General features: G+C 52.7%; 1 protein-coding gene across 1 annotated transcript in view; it reads left to right on the top strand.

Moving 5' to 3' along the window:
- Positions 1 to 19430, top strand: part of LOC146775913 (septin-7-like) — a 164342-nt gene that overhangs the window by 96928 nt on the left and 47984 nt on the right. The window lies entirely within an intron of this gene.

Below are 19430 nucleotides of genomic sequence, written 5' to 3'. Positions count from 1 at the left end.
TAACTCATTAAGGGGGGCTCATGGCCTCGCCCTTGATGCAACAGATGCAATTACAAATGTGATCAATCTTACAGCTGGGATTTCATATCGCATTACCATTAGCACTCTAAATATGACTATTGATGTAATATTTATTGGTTTGTGTTTTTATATTTAATGGCATTTTGCTTTTAGGATTTACTTTTTGGTATAAATATCGTGTGCTCATAATCCGTGCGAGTTATTGTTTTCATGTCTATTGTGCAAGGAATGGATTGCACTCCTAACCTTAACATGTGACTTTTTAGTGGTTTTCTTTTTTAAATTCATAACCATTTAGCAGTTTGTTTTTAATAAATTGTTAAACCTATGTTAAGATGTTTTAACCCAAGCTAACTTTAACTACACTTTAATCTTTGTGTTGTTCGTCCGTTTTGGGGATTGTTTCGATCATATACTACATACAGTGGTATCCTGCGCCCAACTCCCGCTGCAAACCGCCTTTGGCCAAAGGCCAGCCTGTTGGTTTGTGGACCAGCTGATGGTCCAAATTCACTACCCTGATCGACAACTTGGTTCAATTTGAGGCCTACAAAAGTCACTTTTCCAACTCTGGTTCCGCAACTACTTTAACCAATTTACAGCAAGCGAGAGCATTTTCTTGAGTAAAGTTTTACTTTCATGCTAAGTTGGGTGTAATTGCGTTTAGCATTTTTTTTATGTTGCAGAGCAAAGACAAGCCCCTTCAATTTTTTGGCCTTCCCATACAAATATGCACAAAACATGTCATGCAAAACGCTAAAACGCTAATGGTAGATGTTTAGTGGGAATGTTTTTTGTTTAGGTTTGCTAATTTTAGTTCCACATACAATCACCCTCCCCATACTTTTCCAGCAGTTCTATGAACCCCCAACTGGCAACTCATTCCGATACGTCACTTACCTTTTATTCCTCTTTCGAGCCTCCTTTTTTGCCACCCTACCTGTCTCACTTAGTCAGTTTCCCTTGATTTTTTCCAAGTCTCCCACCCTTCTCCAAAGCAAAATATTTTTTCATCACAAGTCCGGCAGTTGGTATCAAGCAAGTCCTTAGTTGAATTAAAACATACATTGTATATTGATTAGTAACTTTGTTTAAATGGCTTCCTTGTCTCCCTGTTGACAGTGTTGTCCATTTTTTTTTTTTTTTTTTTAAATTCTGTCTGCATACCCCTCCCATTCTGTCGTCATCTTGATTTTAGGACCCAAAATTGGTATATTTTAAATATTTGGCCCTCCGTAACATGCATCTGTTGATGCATTTTTAGGTCTCTGCTCGAAGGCTGCGCTTGCGCAGTCTCGATCCGATATTTAATGACTTGGGGAAGAGGGGCTTGAACCCGCCCCTCTTCTCCCCTGTTCTCCATTGGCTGGCCTCTTGAATGCTGGCCAGCCATTGGAGAAGAGGTCCGTCATTCCCTTTAGGCCCCGTCCTTTTCGGATCAAGGGGCGTGTTTTTTTCAGAAAGTCTCATTCTCTCCTCCAGCCAATGGCTGGAGGAGAGAAAAGACAAACACGCCCCCGAATCTGAAAATGGCGCTGCCTTTCTCCGAGGCATTTCTGCTTCGCCTCGGAGAAAGGCAGTGGTGTGCCTTTTGCTCTGCCTTGTTTTTTCTTTTTTTAAGACCGACAAGAAACTGAGCAAGCCCTGGATCGGATTCGAAACTGGTTTTGTATTTGGAGGGGGTGGGGGTTATCCACAATCGCAGGATTTTGAGAAGATAGCGAAACTTGTACCTGGGTTCCCCAGTTCCAAAGGTACAGCTCGGGCCCGAACACTACATTCTCTACCCCTCCCCCGGCCCAATATCTCGTTGAAACCATCCTCTCTCGCCTCTCGTCGCTTTTTCTCTATCTTTGCCCCCACTCCTTCTGTTTATCCAGGCCTTTCCAAACCGGCCTCCATCCCACCAGCGAAATGCCAGTGGGAAAACAGTGGGAAAAAAACCTGTCTGGTAAAGTCCCTTAATGTATGCATCTGTGGCATTTTGGTGAAACTGCGTCCATGAGAGTGACGTGGCTTCTTTGGCTGTACGTCAGACTATCACATATAGGAGAAATATCGTCTGACAAACATTATCTCGTTGGGTGTAGATTTTTTTTATTATCCACACGGGGCCATATTTTTTTGAAGGATATTCGGGCGCTATATTTTGCCAGCGTTTGTGTGGTGCGCTATACAGATTACTCTGCAGCTGAAACTGTTTGCAGCTGTACTGCAGTCGGACCGTGGCAGCCCCAGAGACCAGCCTCTTCGCACGTTCACCCCAGTGAACGTGTGGACGAGCCGTCCAAACATGTCTGTCCGGCTGATGACCTGACAGAGGAGCTCCCAGAGGTGTCTGCGCCTGGAAGCGGTTCGGTCAGCCGTGAAAACCGCCCGTGGCTAGGAAGATATCAGCGCAGACAAGGCAGGAAGGCGCCTTCTTCCTCAGCTGTAAGAAGTGAGATGTACGTGAACCCCACTTCCAAATAACATGCGTCATAAGGAGAGAAACTGCCCACTGCCGGTTCTGAATCTAGCGCCTCGAGTATGGAGACGGCTCAAAGCTTGACATGGCTGGATCACCGATGGGTGAGTGCAGGCCGGAGAAATGTTACGTGATTCATTCCAGGGTCCGAGTTAAAATGTGTAGAAAGGAGCTCTCTGTTGGGCATTTGTAGCGTGCTCCTTCAGTTAGAAACGGCAGCTTCTAAGCACGTGATCGGAGATTGTACTGCTGAATATGGACACTAACACTATGGTGGCATTCTAATGTCGAGGGGCACAAAATCGGAGGAAAGTGCATATGGGGGAAGTACAAATTTACTATCCCTTACTCCATATCTGCGTACCTTTAAGATATACATACTGCATGCGTGCATATGTTGCGATAGGTATAAAAAAAATCTAGATTATCTGTCGATATTCTTTTTCGATATTCTGTCCTCTAGATTTCATGCGTGCCAACTCACACGGTGCCGCATGGTATCGGCTCCCATGACACGGCCACCTAGTGAGGACCCGATGCCACACGCTGGCCAGGAAAAGCTGTAAATTGTGGTTTTCCAGCTCGTTTTCTGAGGCTTTGAACAGTTGACATTCATTGAGGGGTGTGTAAACCCCTCAGGACATCAACACCATTTTTTTTATTAAAGGAAGGGGTTTGGGGGCAGGGTGGGGTTCAAAAGTGCCTCTTAGGTACTTTTTGCCAGGATGCCCCTCCCCTCCTCACATGGTAAGATTTTTGTTGGCAGGTATGATATTTTGTACCACCAATACTGTTGATTTGATATTCAGGGGGCACACCCTGATTGGGGGATGGGTGATTAAATGGGCGGTGCAACCTGTAAGCCATAGGGATTTTTTTTTTGTGCATATTCATATAGCGCGAACTGGACCCGAAGGTATTGGAGCGCTTTACATAGCACCGTATTTACATTACACATTCAGGCACGGGGAGACTTGAGTGATTTGCCTAGAATCACAGAATGTGGACGCGACCTTGAGGCTCGAACTCTGGTTTCCTCCACCAGAGGCGGCAGCGCAGCCGACGCACCACATCCCCTCCCCTCCGTGAAGGTGGAAGGATGGGCAGCACACTGAAATGAAGGGAGCTTGAGGTTCAATTATAAATGTAAGCAGGGCGAGCTCACCTCGAAGGGCTGCTGGTAAGGAGTTCCATAATCCTGGAAGAGATTTGACCAGGCCATCTCTGTTGGCAGAAATTTTTGGACTTCTTTGAAAGGGGGTGTTTGAAGACCTGAATTGTTTGATCCTGGTCTAGAAGCATGGTCATTAAAAAATATACATTTTACATGCTATGTATAGCCCTCCATACCACAGTTCCACTGCTTCTCAGCACTGTAAAAGGCAGGTGTTGCTATTACCCAATTTTTTTTTGCACTCCTATTACTGGCCTCAAAAGAGCGGCAGGCAGAGCAGCCTGCAGAAATTTGAACCTTTGCCTTGCACATTATAGCAGATGTCAACTGCGCTCCCTGAGCCATCTTACCTTGGGCTCGTTCTTGGCCCATATACGCTGTCCGTTCTGAACCTCCGATCCCAACCTGCCCCCACCCAGCGCCCCACGCAGCAGTTATCACCCTCTCCGCGCCACAGCAACCAAATCTCCTCTATACAATCCACAAGCCCTGAATCTGTACACTTCAGCAGGTGCCCGGAGGAATCCTGGGAAGCAACACCATAGAGAGGCTGCATCCTTTCTTCTCCAGGTGCGCCATTGTTGAGAAATAATTAGAATGAAGGGCAGGCCGGTATGTCATTAGAAATGCGGAAAACCACATAATGTAAATAGGTCAGTGGGTGACTGCGTGTGTGTGTGTGGGTTGCTCTGTGTGAGTGGCTCTGTGTGGGTGGCTCTGTGTGGGTGGCTTTGTGTGTGGCTCTGTGTGTGTGGGTGGCTTTGTGTGTGGCTCTGTGTGTGTGTGTGTGGGTGGCTTTGTGTGTGGCTCTCTGTGGGTGCAAATGCAATAGGTCTCGCATTTGAGAGTGATTAAGCTATTGACATTGCAAATAACAATGCCGTTTCTTTAAATGTTTTAAAAAAAACATAAACAAAAATAATGACCTGAGCAATGCCAATAACTCTAATGCCGAGACCATTGCATTGTAAATGCTTGTATTCTAATGTTTCAGCTGGCTTTTTTCCATCTGCCTAACGTTGGGCGTTCGGATTTAGTTGGCTAGTATGCATTGTGAGACTGTGGTCAGTGTCTATATTTATTTGGAATGCATTTGTTGTTTGCCTTTCTGACCGCAGTGAGCTAATCTCCTTAATGTCACAATTGTAGAGTCCCACAAATTAATATCCCATCTTGGTGCCTTGGCAGCCAACGGAGGATGGTTCTTGCAAGTATTTTATTCCCGTAGTTTAGAGCTCAATAGGGTTATAAAATTTCCGCATAAGGACAGGGGAGACTAACATTTCACTTCTGTGAGCCAAAAAATGATTTTTCCTGTGGCTCATACAAGACCGCACAGTTTCTGTTCTAATTTCTTACACATTTTAATCCTACTGCGTTCTAGTCCTAATTATGATTCAAAGCTCATGTAAATGCGTAATTGAATGTCTAACACCCTTAAGAAAATACACAACTGTGTTCCCGGAGTAGACGCAGAAAAGGGTGAGGAAGAATGACGAAGGCACAAGGTGAAATCTGACATCCACAGAAAGACTTTGATAAAACGTTAAAGCTCTCACCAGAGGGAGTGTGGCCAAGATGGCGAGCGGGTAAGACGTGTTCTGCTTCGACTCCCCACTCCCGAGCGCCCAACTCTGCCCAAATTTGTGTTTAACTCTCCTTCAAAGCACAGAGACGCAGGAGGAATACACCCCGCAGTTTTGAATCCGTGTGTAATGTGGCGGGGAGCCAGAGAGATCAACTAATCTCCATGTGGTGGACCACGACTCAGCACTCTGGAAATGGAGTCCGGACCCAGCCACTCTTTCGGAGGTAATTGTGGCGCGCTGGGAACATCGCAGGCGCTGGAACTTCAGCCCGGAGCCACTTGGCGGCCGCACTACAATGAAAGAAGGCGGGCGGGCGGCCCATATCAAATCCAGCGCCGAAGCACTGGAGGCGGGAGACTAGGGTTGGCCAACGGAGAGGAGCCTGGAAGGCCGAGCGTAGCCCACGCCATCCGTAGCTGGACAGTAGCAGTGGAGGTGAAGGCCCGTCAGCGGGGGGCCTCGGCCAGGTGTATCGACTGGCTTGCCCCCCACTGTAACATCATTGGGACCGAGGCTAGCCTTCAGCCCGCTACAGATACATCGGTGCCGCACTGCTGGGGGCCCAGACTGCATCGAAGATCCAAAGGGGCACACAGGCTTCCCATGTAGCGTTACGAGCGGCACTGGGACGGCTGGCGGAGAAAGTACGCAGCGTAGGGGGGGGGGGGGGCAGCGGTCAGATTTATAGGCTGGCGCCCGAGCAAGGTAGCTGCGTACTCACAAGGGACTGCTCCAGAGACAGAGGCACAAACCGTCTCTCTCCGGCCGCTGGGGGACTCGCCATTAAGGCCCTTTTGCAGCCAGAGACCATACCACACTTAAGAGCACGCTCTTGACAGAGCACAGCCAGAGACCCTGCGCTGCAGGAGCTTAACAGCGGAGAGAGCAGTGTAGGCGATCGGGGCCGTAAACAGTGTGTGGTGTGGTAGGTCTCACGGTGCACTACCGCAAGGAGTGGGCATCAGCCAGAAAGGACCGGCTGGCGCCCAATCTGCTTAGTAGCACAGCTATCAGCAGCGGTCCAAGAGAAAGTGACATACACCATACCTCTGGCTGCAATGGGGGCCCGTCATTGACCCGGGCAGATCGGGTTGGGGAGCATTAGGGCCCGCCACAGTCGAGACACCCGTGGAGCTGCGAAATACTCCCTGCCGAAGGGGAGCCGGAGGCTTTGCACTGCAGGTGCCCAGCGGCGGAGAGACCAAAGAGACCAGACGGGTGCGGCAGATCTCAGGTGGTAGTAATCAGGCCCCATAGCGTTCTGACAACGCACAGCCAAAAAGCGGCGGGCCCAAGCATGAAGCGGTGATTGCGGCCCCGCCACACAAGGGAAATCCTGGCCTATATAGAGGGCCTGCGGCACGACTGGCGGTCCTGCGCCGTGGAATGTGATCGAGTCCAAGGTGGAAGAGGGGCCCCGCGCCTTCAGGTCAACCGACCCGGGAGCTGGAGCATTGGTGAGACGGGCATTTCTCACGGAGGGGGTTCAGGCTTGATAGAACAGCCGGGGCTTGGTAGCTATCGGGGGGCATCCACCTAGTGCAGAGGGACAGCGGCCTGGACCACCGCCTGGCGACCACGGGCTTTCGGGACCCCAGAGAGTCAGCTCGATCAGGAAGAGGGGAACTGGTCGATTTCCCCAAAGACAGCACACCGCATATCGGTCACTGTATAGCCGCACCACCGCGGGAGCATTCCTCTCAGTCGTTCAGAATACGGGGAAATCAAGAGACCCTAACCAAACTAGAAGGTTCGCTATACGGGACGAACGGGCTCGAGTAGCGACGCTGACTGCATGGCCTGGGTCTAATCAAAGTGAAGACCACCCAAACACTGACCCTCTGAAGATGTGGGAAGGCGCTGCGTGCCTCCACATGAGAGGCCTTTGGCAACAGCGTGGTGAAACCTAGGGGACCGAACACGACACCACCCCTACTACGCGCCAGGCACAGGAGCTAAAGGAGACATACGCAGGCCTACGCCACTGCTGGAGCGGGCACTCACCTAGGGACTCAACTTAACTATGGCCGGCATGACCACGCAAGGAGCAAAGAAAGACCGATCATTAAAAGACAAGCTCGCTAACCCACGCCAGCGAGCCCCAACCCAGAGGGCGCCGAGGCCCCGATTACTCGCGCTTTTCTAGAGACCTTGTTCAATACCCTCCGAGACGACAAAGCGAAGTGGCGAGGGAAGTGAGAGATGCGAAGGGACGTGGATACTGTGGGAGACTGAGTGGCCGCGATCGAAGATCAAGACCTCATCTCTGGCTTGGAGATGACGCAACTCCAACAGGAGGTAATCCGCTTGAGGGAACAACACATCAACCTTCAGGTCCATACGGAGGATCTTGAAAACTGCTCTCGGCGGAACTACATCTGCGTACGGGGGTCTCCCACCGGACGCAGAAGGGACAGATATGGTCCAATACCAACAGGCCATGTTCCGAGAGATACTCGGGGACTCGTCCGACTTGGAGATCCGCATTGATAGGGACCACAGAGTTGGACTGCGACGGAGGGCCCCGGTGCCACCACCAGATAACCTCGCCTTCTTGCCGGACTACCACCGGAATGCATCCTCCGGGAGGCCAGAGAGAAACAGCCGATCCAATACCAGGGCCACTCCTTAGCGCTCTATCAAGACTTTGCAGCCATCACCCTCCAGAAATGATGAGACTTTCGAGAAGTGACCTCTCACCTGTGTGACAATGGCGTGGCGTATTCCTGGGGTCACCCATTCCGAATATTTCAATGGGAAGGCAGGCTACACCAGATTAGATCACTGCAAGAGGCCTGTGAGCTATTGGGCCTGCCATTCCACAGCCCAGAAGAGCACCTCAATACCAGTCAGCGGCTGCCACAGGAGCGTTGGCAGAGAGTTGGAAAGAGAAGTCACTTGGGATCTTCCCTGGGGCCCGACCTCGCAGCTATGGCCCAGGAGCGATAGGCAGCGCTGAAGTCAGTGCTCAAAGATACAGCGTCTCAAGATAGTTCCTGATTGAAATGCAGACTGATGCCAATCACCGTGCAGTAAAGGGGGGGGGGGGGGTGTTTCATCTTTCAAGCCACGAAGTGTCCCTGCTTACCTTTTCTTCCAGATGTGCGCGATCAGGCCCTGCGGGCTCTGGACTCTTGGTGGGGGCTGGGTAACTTCAGTTGGGGGCTCGGGGGGCAGGGGAACTGGTTTGCTAAACGGGGGACCACACAAGCGTAGGCGGCATAGAGGACTAACTCTGGGCCAAGCGGAGGGGGGCACAGACTTGCAGCGAGGGAAGGCCCATGGGCAGACACCGCTGATTGCTCCCAACCATATCCCATGACACACTCAAAGCTACATATTCTCACTCTTAATGTGCGAGGCCTGAATAGCCCTAACAAACGGAAATCTATATTGTCATATCTCGAGCACTCGGGGGCGGATGTGTGTCTCCTACAGGAGACTCATCGCTTGTCCAAGGACTGGTCCAGAGCATTCCCCCCAGTTTTATTTTTTTTTCTTCCACACAGAACAAAAAGGCAGGGGTGGCCATATTGGTGGCTAAATGCTTTTCAGGGAAAGTGGGCGACAAGGTAGCGGAAGTCAAAGGGCGGCTTTTAGCCTACAAGCTGTGGGTGGGGGGTTCGCCCCTGGTAGTGGCATCTATTTATGCGCCCAACATTGGACAAGAGAAGTTCCTCAAAGTGGCCCTGTTCGACGTACTAGGTGCACAGGAGCGATGGGTAATGGTAGGAGGCTATCTGAACTTAGTTATGGATGCGTCAGCAGACCGGTCTAGCCACAGGTACACTCGAACAGGGGCAATCTCCGCGGAGAGACGGCAGTGGCTGCAGAACAGCGGACTCTTAGACATATGGCGGGCAGCTCACTCCCACACCTCGTAATTCTCCTAATACTCCCACGCCCACCACTCACATGCCCGTCTAGATCATTTGCTGGATATGACAGAAGTGAACACATTGGTGAGGGATGTCACCATTACGCCGGCTGCCTTATCCGATCACGACGCGGTACAAGCGACCCTGTGGGTACCACAGCCGCGTAGGACTTTTGGGGGTTGGAGACTGGGAGAGGGCATGCTACACAAACCAGCTGTGCAGGAGCAGATCCTCAAATGCATCACAGACTACCTCGGCACAAACGACTCCCCCCGATGTCTCCATGTCCACCTTGTGTGGGGCTCTTAAAGCGGTGGTGAGGGGGGAACTGATAGCGATTTCTGCAGCCGATAACCGAGAGTGCAAGACTAAACGCGAACAGCTCGCAGCCCAAGTTCTGAAGCTGGAGAGGGTACACAGCAGGACTGGGGCACCCAGGGTTTGGCGCCAATTGAAAGCGGGCGAGCCCAGCTAGTGGGACTCTACCTCGACCGGGTCGAGTATGCAGCGCTCCGGCTTAAGCACTCCTACTACGTAGGGGGCGACAGGACCGGGCGTATGCTCGCGAGCAAGCTGCGGGCCCGCACCTTACAATCCAAAGTACAATCTCTCAAATCTAATTCGGGGACCATGGCCGAAAGCAATGAGGAGATAGCACAGGTTTTTCTAACATTTTATGCTGAGCTTAAAGCAGGGAGACCCCATACGCATAGAGGAGGTAATGGGGGCGATCTCGCGTCTCAAACCACTGAAGTCACCGGGACCAGACCGCAGTGCTAGCCCAGTTACAGACAACTTTTTAACTCCTTTACTGGGCCAGGGGTGATTCCCTCGGACATTCTAGCGGCTTCTATAGTCGTACTACCGAAACTGCGAAAAGATAAATCCCTCTGCGGCTCCTACCGACAGGTGTCGCTGCTTTATGTTGATCTGAAGCGGTTTACGGGCATACTGGCAGCTAGATTGGGTCCCCTCATGCCGGGCATTATTGAACCCGACCAGTCCGGCTTTATTCAAAATCGGCAAAGCGGTGACAATACCAAACGCATATTCCACCTCATAGACCAGGCTCACTGCACTGATATGGATGCCCTTCTCTTATCGGTAGATGCCGAGAAGGCATTCGATCGTGTAGACTGGGATTTTTTAGATAAATCCCTGATCCATTTTGGCCTGGGGGAGAGGTTCCAAGCATGGGTGGCGAGTTGCTATAGCAAGCCTTGGCGCCTATTAGGGTAAATGGGGTAACATCCAGACCATTCGAGATACAAAGGGGGACCCATCGGGGATGCCCGCTGTCGACCCTTCTTTTTGCCCTCTATGGTAAGCCGCTTGCCCAGAGGATTTAGAGGATTTAGAGAGAACCCAGACATATTGGGCATCCCGTCCGGGGGGGGGGGGGGAGGAGGCACGGCACACAATAAGTCTTTATGGAGACGACCTTATCACCTCCCTTGAAACACCAGCTCGCTCCGTCCCAGCATTTTTACGGGAACTAGAGGCCTTCGGCCAGGTCTCTGGTTTCAGAGTTCACCTTGGGAAGTCTATGATCCTATGGGTCAAGCAGGATATTCGCTTTCCCCGGGCGGAACAACATATGCGGGTATACAGGTAATGACATCTATCCCCTACTTGGGCATTGAGCTGGCCCCGTCGGTGTCCCTAATGGTCACGCCCAACTATTCCAAGCTATCCTCTCAAATTTCTCAGGACCTGCACCAGTGGAAGCATCACCATCTATCCCTCCTGGGAAGGGTGGCAGCGGTCAAGATGTCCATCCTCCCTAAAGCACTATATTTTTTCCAGACTATACCGATTTGGCCACCACCCGGTACTATTCAGAAACTGCAGCAGGTAATGCAACAATTTGCATGGGCGGGAGCTAGACCCCGGCTGCGGAAAGAATTGGGCTATTTACGACCTGATGAGGGGGGGGATTGGGGATCCAGAACGTCCTAGACTATTTCAGAGCAGCACAGCTCTGATATCTGGTGGAGTGGAACAGATCTGGATCAGAAAAGAGAAGGCTGTTCCACGATAGAGCGCTGGCCAAACTATAGTTCTGGACGGTCCCATTCCTTAAACGAGAAGATTTAACCCCCCCTTCTCAGGGGCTCCCATCACACACTCACTGCGTAGGGTCTGGGACGGGGTCGCTATCAAACAGCGGTTGTCCTCTTTCCCTTCGCCCATAACTCCCATTCTTGATGACGACTTTTCCCTGGGGGCAAACAAAAGGGCGTTCCCGAGATGGAGAGAGACAGACTGCAAGTCAGCAGGGCACTTCTTTGGCCTAGAGAGGATACTTTCTTTCCATGACAAGCGCAGAATATGGCCTCCCGGAGACCGAACGGTTTCACGATCTGCAAATTCGGCACTGGTTACTCCATGCAGAGGTGCTACCAAAGTCCTCTCAGAAGCTGACGAAATTTAAAAAATGGCTTTATACAAAGAAGACAGATAAGAAAATGATCTGAGTTATGAGGTGCAACGCCCTCAAGCCCCAAAAGAACCCACGACAGGACAGAAGATGGGAGAGAGAACTGGGGAGAGACCTCACAGTAAAGGAATGGACTGACATTTACTATTGTGCTACCCACACCGTGCGCAATATTGCTAGCAGAGAGACGGCAGTTAAGATAGCCACGTATTGGTACTTGACTCCGGTCCGTCTTAATAAGGGGAACCCTGAACGTAGCCCAACCTGCTGGCTCTGGTGTTGAGCAGATGGCACGCTACTACACTTGCTGTGGAAGTGCACAGAATTGGCGGGCTATTGGCGAGCGATCCTGGACGATGTAGATTGCCAATTTGACACGCAGATCCCGAGATTCCCAGTTTACGTGTTGTTGGGTCTGCCTAATCCGTTGACGTATCCACTAAGATCCCGGAAGGGGAAACCAATGGGGCTAGCATTGGTGGCGGCTCTCCAAAACATCTTATCGCATTGGGGAACACAGGTAAAACCGACATATTTAGGATGGCTGCAAAGGCTATGGTACATTCTAGGTATGGAACGCATACAGGCCTCTCTTACCAACTCCATGACAAGCTTTAACGAAATCAGGCAACCGCTGCTCTCACATTTGTCAACTGAAATGAACGAGATCACATGCCCTAGATACCTGCGCCTCCTCCGCCTCACAGGCCCTGAACCACAGACCCAGTAAAACTGCAGTACATTTTTGCTTGCGTCGATCATAGCGATTAGATCAGCCGAACCCAAGCACACCAGTTCGGGGGGGGGGTTGGTCTCCTTTCATTGTATTTTCTTTATTCTTTGGCATTGCTGTCAGTGCAAGATTCCAGAATGTATAGAGACACTACAGACACTATAGGAGGCCCCCTCTGGGCCATACTGGGGGGGCGCCCATCTATTGCCCGTTAAGAAAGCATATGTATTCTAAAAGGATCTGTACTGTGGAAACATTGCGCAGATTTCTGGAAATGTATGTTATATTATCGCTGAATGCCAATAAAAATAAAGTTAAACCGAAAGCTCTCACCAGTAGATTTCGAAGATGCTCAACTTCTGGCGTTCATTTGAGCAGTGAAAATGGGTAGCATTCAGTTCAATTGTGCTCGGTCTCCTTCTGTCTCCCCTTTAGTATGTGTAGTTCGACATGCGATTTTCCTCCCTTTTTGTGGGGTGCAGGGTTACTAGGAGACAATTTTATTTTTAAAAGATATCGATATGTATAGGGTGTTTTCTCATTTAATATCGAAGTAGCCTAGATTGTATATAGAAGGGGTCTGCGGTCTCATAGAAAAGTGGGTTTTCTCGGTTTCCAAATTATTTTTTCGAGGTGAACGAAAGGCACTTACTGCTACTTTTTTTTTTTTTTTTTTTTTTTTTAAACCGTTTATTGCAATCTCAAGAATATACAAGTATGGGCCTACAACCTTCCGGCCGGCCGCTAGAATGACAGGAGCATATGACATACGTTCAAAAACACTTGGCATTGCAGAGAAGCAAAATCAGGAGGTATCAACGTCGTGGGCCACATCACTCTGACCCCACAATACGGTTTCATTTTATACAAACAACACGAAAAACCACACCCGCAAGGCAACCCGCAATCGAAAATAACAGCACGTGCTCCCCAAATGGGGGACCCCAGCCATCCACAGGAGTCTAAAGAGGGGAAGGGGAACAGATCGAGGACTGGGGGAACCCTGTGCCCGGGGCTGGGGAAAGGAGTCAGCTAAGGGGACGGGGCTGGTGAGGCAGCAGGCAGCAGTGGTGGCGCGCAGATACCCCCGCGGTAGGCGTTCCAGGGGCCCCATACTTTCACCCATGTCCCAGGCTTACCCCTCGCCACATACACCACCTTTTCTCGGAACATGCACCAATCCATGTGTTCTTTCCAGGCCAGGCCGACACCGCCGGGGGCCTCTGGGATCCCCACAGTTGAGCAATGTCACGCTTAGCTATCATATATCCCAGAGTCACCCATCGCGTCTGCGGAACCGAGTAGTCAGTTGGTTCCCACACATTCAGCAGGCATCTCCTCGCTTCAGGCAGCAGCGCGACATGCGTAACCACTCGCAGGACCTCGTGCACACCACGCCAGAATCGCTCCACCTTCGGGCATTCCCACAAAATATGCAAAAAAGTCGCCAAAGCACCACACCCACGCTTACACAACCCATCCTCAGCATAACCCATACGCAGAAGCCTTGGCCCCGTCATGTAAACCAGGTGGAGTATCTTAAGCTGGACGAAGCGAAGGCGAGCCGGTATGGCCACCTCCTTCGGAGAGGCCACCGCGGAAATCCAGTCCTCGTCGTCCAACTCCAGCCCATCGGCAACCCAAGCCTCGCGGAGGCCAGTCAGCAAGCCCGAGCGGTCATTGATCAGTTTTTTGTAAATAAGTGAGATCGTGCTGTCTGGGACGTGGCCATCTAGCACTCTATCCTCCAGGGGGGAAGACTCCGGGATGGAGGCGACGTCTGGGAAGACGGAGCCCAGTGCGTGACGGACCTGCAAGTACCGAAAGTATTCACTGCCCTGCAGCTGAAACTCCATCTGCAGCGTCTCGAATGTTTTAAATCCCCCCCTCGTCCAGAGATCCCCCACTTTACTGATGCCTATCGTGTCCCACTTCTCGAAGCCCTTCGAGGTCCACAGGGAGCCCAACCTCTCAGACGCGTACAACGGTGATGCACGGGTCAAACGGTCCTTCCACCCCATAGCTGCGTTAGCCGCATGCCATACTCGCACCATGACACGCGTAGGTCCCGTCAGGCGGGGGTCGGGCGCGCCAGAGTAGAGCGCTCGATTGTAGTCGCCACCGGGCAGGAGCATCTTGTCCATTTCAAATGCCGGGTTTAAGGCGGGCCCGTAGAGGCCATGATTAATTGCAGCTAGCTGGGAGGCCCAGTAATACCGTTTAATATCCGGGAGGGCAATCCCCCCGTCGTACCATGGGAGCGTCAACTTCGCCAGGGCAATACGCGGCCTCCCGTCCCAGAACAGGCGGCGCTGTAAACTCTCCACCTCACGGAAGTAGCGCGCCGGGACTAAGTCCATAGTGTTCTGGAGAGCGTACAGGAAGCGTGGCAACGACATCATCTTAAACAACGCCGAGCGGCGAAAGCGGCAGGCGCCGCCAGCGCGCGACGTCCTCCTTCAAGCGCTGGAGGGGGGGAGCAAATTCCGCTCGTAGCGGGCCTCCGGGTCCAGAGTAATATAGACACCTAGGTACCGAAACCCCTGAGAGGCAATCTGGATCGGACAGCCCCGCGGGAGGACGGGAGCCTCCCCGGAAAGCACATACACACATGATTTAGCCCAGTTGATGACAAGGCCTGAGTTGCGGCCGAATGAGCGCAAAACATCAACCAGGACAATCAGTGATTTACGCGGGGAGGCTAGATACAAAAGGATATCGTCAGCGTATAGGGACACGCGGTCCTCATACTCGGGGGGGGGGGGGGGGGGGGGTCCAACGGAGACCACGGATGGAAGGGTGCCACCGCAGCCACTCCGCTAGGGGTTCCAAGGCCAGCGCAAACAGGAGCGGCGACAAGGGGCAGCCCTGTCGCGTGCCCCGTCCCAGCTCGAATGGGACCGATACTCTTCCATTCACCACCACCTGCGCCAATGGGCCCGAATACAACAATTTGACCCAGCTGATGAACCCCGGGCCAAATCCAAACTTCGCCAGCATCGCCCAAATGTATGGCCACTCGAGCGTGTCAAACGCCATGGTGGCGTCTAAGGACGCCAATATGGCCGGCTCCCGCACAAACGGGACACGCGCGAGCACCCCGTGCAAGCGCCGCAGATTAAGGGCCGTGTTGCGATGGGGAATAAAGCCGGACTGGTCTTGGTGGACCAGATCGCCCACCACGCCGACCAGCCGGTTGGCTAGCACCTTGGCGAGGATTTTGGGCTCCGCATTCAAGAGCGAGATAGGCCGATAGGATGTAACCCGGTCTCGGGGTCTCCCTTCCTTGTGCATCACCACGATTGTAGCCAGACGCTGGTCCGGCGGGAGGGAGCCCAGCGAGTGGGCCGCCAGGAACATCGCGCGGAGGTGGGGTGCCAGTACATCCGGTCGCAGCTTATACAACTCGATAGGGATGCCGTTCGGGCCCATGGCCTTGCCGGATGCGACCGAGCATATGGCGAGGGCAATTTCGTCGGAGGTGGGAGCGGCATCTAACGACACCCTGTCCTCCGCCGAAAGGGAAGGCAGCGCGATATCCCTAAGCAGGGCATGGGAATCCTCCTCCGAGCAGGGAGAAACCGGGGAATACACCTCGTGGAAATAATCCGCGAAACAAGAGACAATGTCTTCTGGCTCGGTGACACGCACACCATCCATCCTCTCAATCAGCGGGACCACACGACTCGCTCTCTCCTTTTTATCCAACCACGCAAGCAGTTTACCAGCCTTATCACCCACATCATACAGTCGCCCCTGTTGCTCTCTACTGAGGCCCCTGGCCGCCTCCGTGACGAGGGCCCTGTAGGCCGCCTGCTTAAGTTGTAGGACATGGAGTGCAGCATCCGTCACCCCACTCTCTAGATCACCCTCCAATTCAGCAATTTCGGCCTCCTCCTGCTCGCGCCTCCGGGCATGGGAGATAAAGGAGAGGGCCTCCCCTCTAAGAACTGTCTTGAAGGCTTCCCACAGGGAGATAGCCGAAGGGACGGACCCCACATTCTCATCAAAATACCGCTGCAAGGATTTAATCAAATCAGAGCGAATAGTGGGGTCGCGCAGGTACCAGGCATTGATTGGAGCTACCCTGCCCTCCCCCCTCGGGAAGACATCAAAGTGTAACAGGAGCGGGGAGTGATCTGAAATACCCTGCGCCAAATGGCGCACCTCTCCTACCCTCCCAACATAGGCCGCAGGGACAAGGACATAATCAAGCCGTGAGAGGCTACCATGGGCACCCGAGTGGAAAGTGTACTGCAGCTGCGTGGGATGTTTTAAGCGCCAGCAGTCCACCAATCCCAGTGTATCTAAGAAGCCGGACAGCCACGCCTGTGCCTGGGGGAGGTCCCTAGGGGGGTGACGATCCACAGTCCCAGAAACCACCGCATTAAAGTCCCCCCCCCAACCACCAGAAGCCCCCCCGGAAGGTCAAGGAGGAGACGCCCCAGGTCCGCAAAAGTGGTAGACTGTAACCCCGGTGGGACGTACACTGATACCAAGACAACTACTTTGCCCTCCATTCTCCCCACCAAGACAGTGTAGCGTCCCCTCTCATCATGGCGCACCTCGTCTATTTCCAACGGGAGCGAGTTCTTCACCATGATGCCCACCCCCCGTGAGCCCGACGTGAAGCCCGAGTGGGCCACCAAACGATAGCCACGCCGATTCATGGCACAAAGAATTACCAATAAGGTGTGTCTCCTGCAGAAAGACCACATCTGGCGAAATTCGTTTCAGATACTGCAGGACCACACCTCGCTTGATCCTATCCCCCAGTCCATTGACGTTCCAAGACAACAAAGGCAGGTCCCTACCCCCCATCACCTACAGAAGGCATCATTCGTCCCCCCGAGAGCACCTTAAAAACACCAATACAATAAAGGGTTTGCCTTGCGGTAAAAACGAACAACACCCCACCCCAACCCACCCATCCCAACAAAACTCCCCCCTCCCTGCACCCCTGCATGAGCCCAAACAGCCCCCCCAAAGTGCAGTGTGCCTGTCGCCCCATAGATGATTAAACTAACTAGTCCCCCAGAGGAGGAGGGAGAGCCCCCAAGAGACCCCGTACGACCTCCACAGGTCTACTTACACGAACAGTCAAAAGTGACGATAATGTTGTCCAGAGCGAGGCCTACTATTAGTCCCTCAGTCCTGATCCGGCGATCCCTCCCCTCCAACCGCGCACCCCCCCGGCCCCGATCCCCGGACAAAGTGTCCAACCAGTCCCCGGCCGCTTCGGGACGATCAAAAAAGTGCGTGCGGCCATCCACCTCCACCATCCACCTCCACCCGCAACTTAGCTGGAAAAAGCATCGCATACTTGAGGTTCAGGTCCCGTAGACTACGTTTGACTCCGAGAAAGCTAAGTCTCTGCTTTTGGACCGCTGGGGTGAAATCAGGATAGAAGTTTACGTCCATATTATCGAGTCTGACCGGTCCTTGTAGTCTAGAAGTCTGCAGGATAGCGTCTCTGTCCCGAAAGTTGAAAATCCGGGCAATGAGAGGCCTCGGAGGGACTCCGGCCTTAGGTCTTCCTCCGGGAACCCTGTGGGCACGTTCCACCGCAAAGAATTTACTCAGTCCCCGGGGCTGGAGATTGGTGAGAATAAGATTCTCCACAAACAGGTCCGCCGCCGCCTCCTCACGTCCCTCCGGCACCCCGACAATGCGGACATTGTTCCTCCGGGCCCGGCCCTCGGAATCCTCCAGTCGACGATCCATCAGGGCGCTCGCCTGGCCAAGCCGGCGCACCTCCTTTTGGAGGGCCGCCACATCCGTTGTGAGGCCCGAGGTGGTGTGGGCCAAAGAATCGACCCGGTCATTGGTCTTGGATAGATCGGCCCTCACCAGGCCAACATCCACGAGGACCAAGTCAATCTTCTGCGCCAGTGTGTCAAAGCGCTGGTCCACCGAGGCCTTCATCTCGGCGATAGCGCCCATGACATCTCGCAGGGTCAGATCCGCGGGCAGAGCAGGAGCATCAGTCGGGCCCTCAGGGGACCTACGTGGCACCTCGGGAGATCCCTTCTGGAGGGTGTAGCGGTCCATGCTGTTGGACTGATGGGCTGCGCCACGGCGGGTCGATTTCACCTTTGCCCGGTCGCCGTCTTGCTTTGTGGACATGGTTTCAGTCTCCAAATCGTGCCAATCACCTCGGAAAGGGCCGATAAACCAGTTCACGGGCTCCGGGGGGGGGGCAATCACAGGTCCGCAGGACGGATCACAGCCGGCGGGCCGGCAGGGCACCCCAACGAGGCCACACCACCGCACCCCGCCCAGCAACCCAACCTCGCCTAAGTCGCAAGGAGGGTGCAAAAGCGAAAGTGAAAGTGCGGGGTACGCGAGTCGCCCAGCCCTGCCCGCCGCTGTTGTTCACTTTGTCTCCGGATCGCCCCACAACTCCAATCCGGGGGGCCGGCGTGGAGAAGGCCGCAAACCTCAATCGGTGCTCCCGCCGGTGTCCGAGGTCCAATTTGGAAGCGGAAAACGGGTGACACCTCAGCTCGGGCTCACCAACACAGTCCCCTCATCTAGGACAGGATATTGTCAGGATTTATGTAGGAGGTCACGGAGGTCCTCGGGAGCCTCGCACCTACGCGGCCATCTTGGTTGCGCGCTAGGCTCCTCCCCCTACTGCTACTTTTTTGAGGGCTTCCTAAGGCTTTTCCAAGCGCCTTCCACACTTATTCTTGTTGCTGTTGTTGACCGAAAAACCGGTTGTTTTTGTTGACATGGGGATAGTGATAAGAATATTAGACTAGTCATTAAATCTAGCACAGCACTGTATCCACTAACTTTTAGTTCTATTCTTCAGCCCTTAAGCTTATTGTAATGACCATAATGACAAAACCGGTCTTTATGATTAGCAGTATGTGGAATTCGAGCCCTGTTCTTAAATAAAGAATATTCTTAAATACAGCTACTGTTGCGGGAAGAAATGGATAACCCATTACCATGTCAGTGATGGTGGATTAAAGGGTCACGATATTTTGATGTTGGTTGTAGTAGATTTGTTCTTCAGGAGCTTTAGTTAGTAGCATCCTGCTCATGGTCATGGTGTATAGTTAGTATTTTTACCTGCTTTTTAAGAAACTATGTTAAGCAAACTCCTTTCTATAATGCCAT

Source organism: Triturus cristatus, chromosome 12 (genome assembly GCF_964204655.1).
Source record: "Triturus cristatus chromosome 12, aTriCri1.1, whole genome shotgun sequence".
In the NCBI taxonomy this organism is placed as follows: Eukaryota; Metazoa; Chordata; class Amphibia; order Caudata; family Salamandridae; genus Triturus; species Triturus cristatus.
This window is presented reverse-complemented; position numbering and strand designations above follow the sequence as displayed.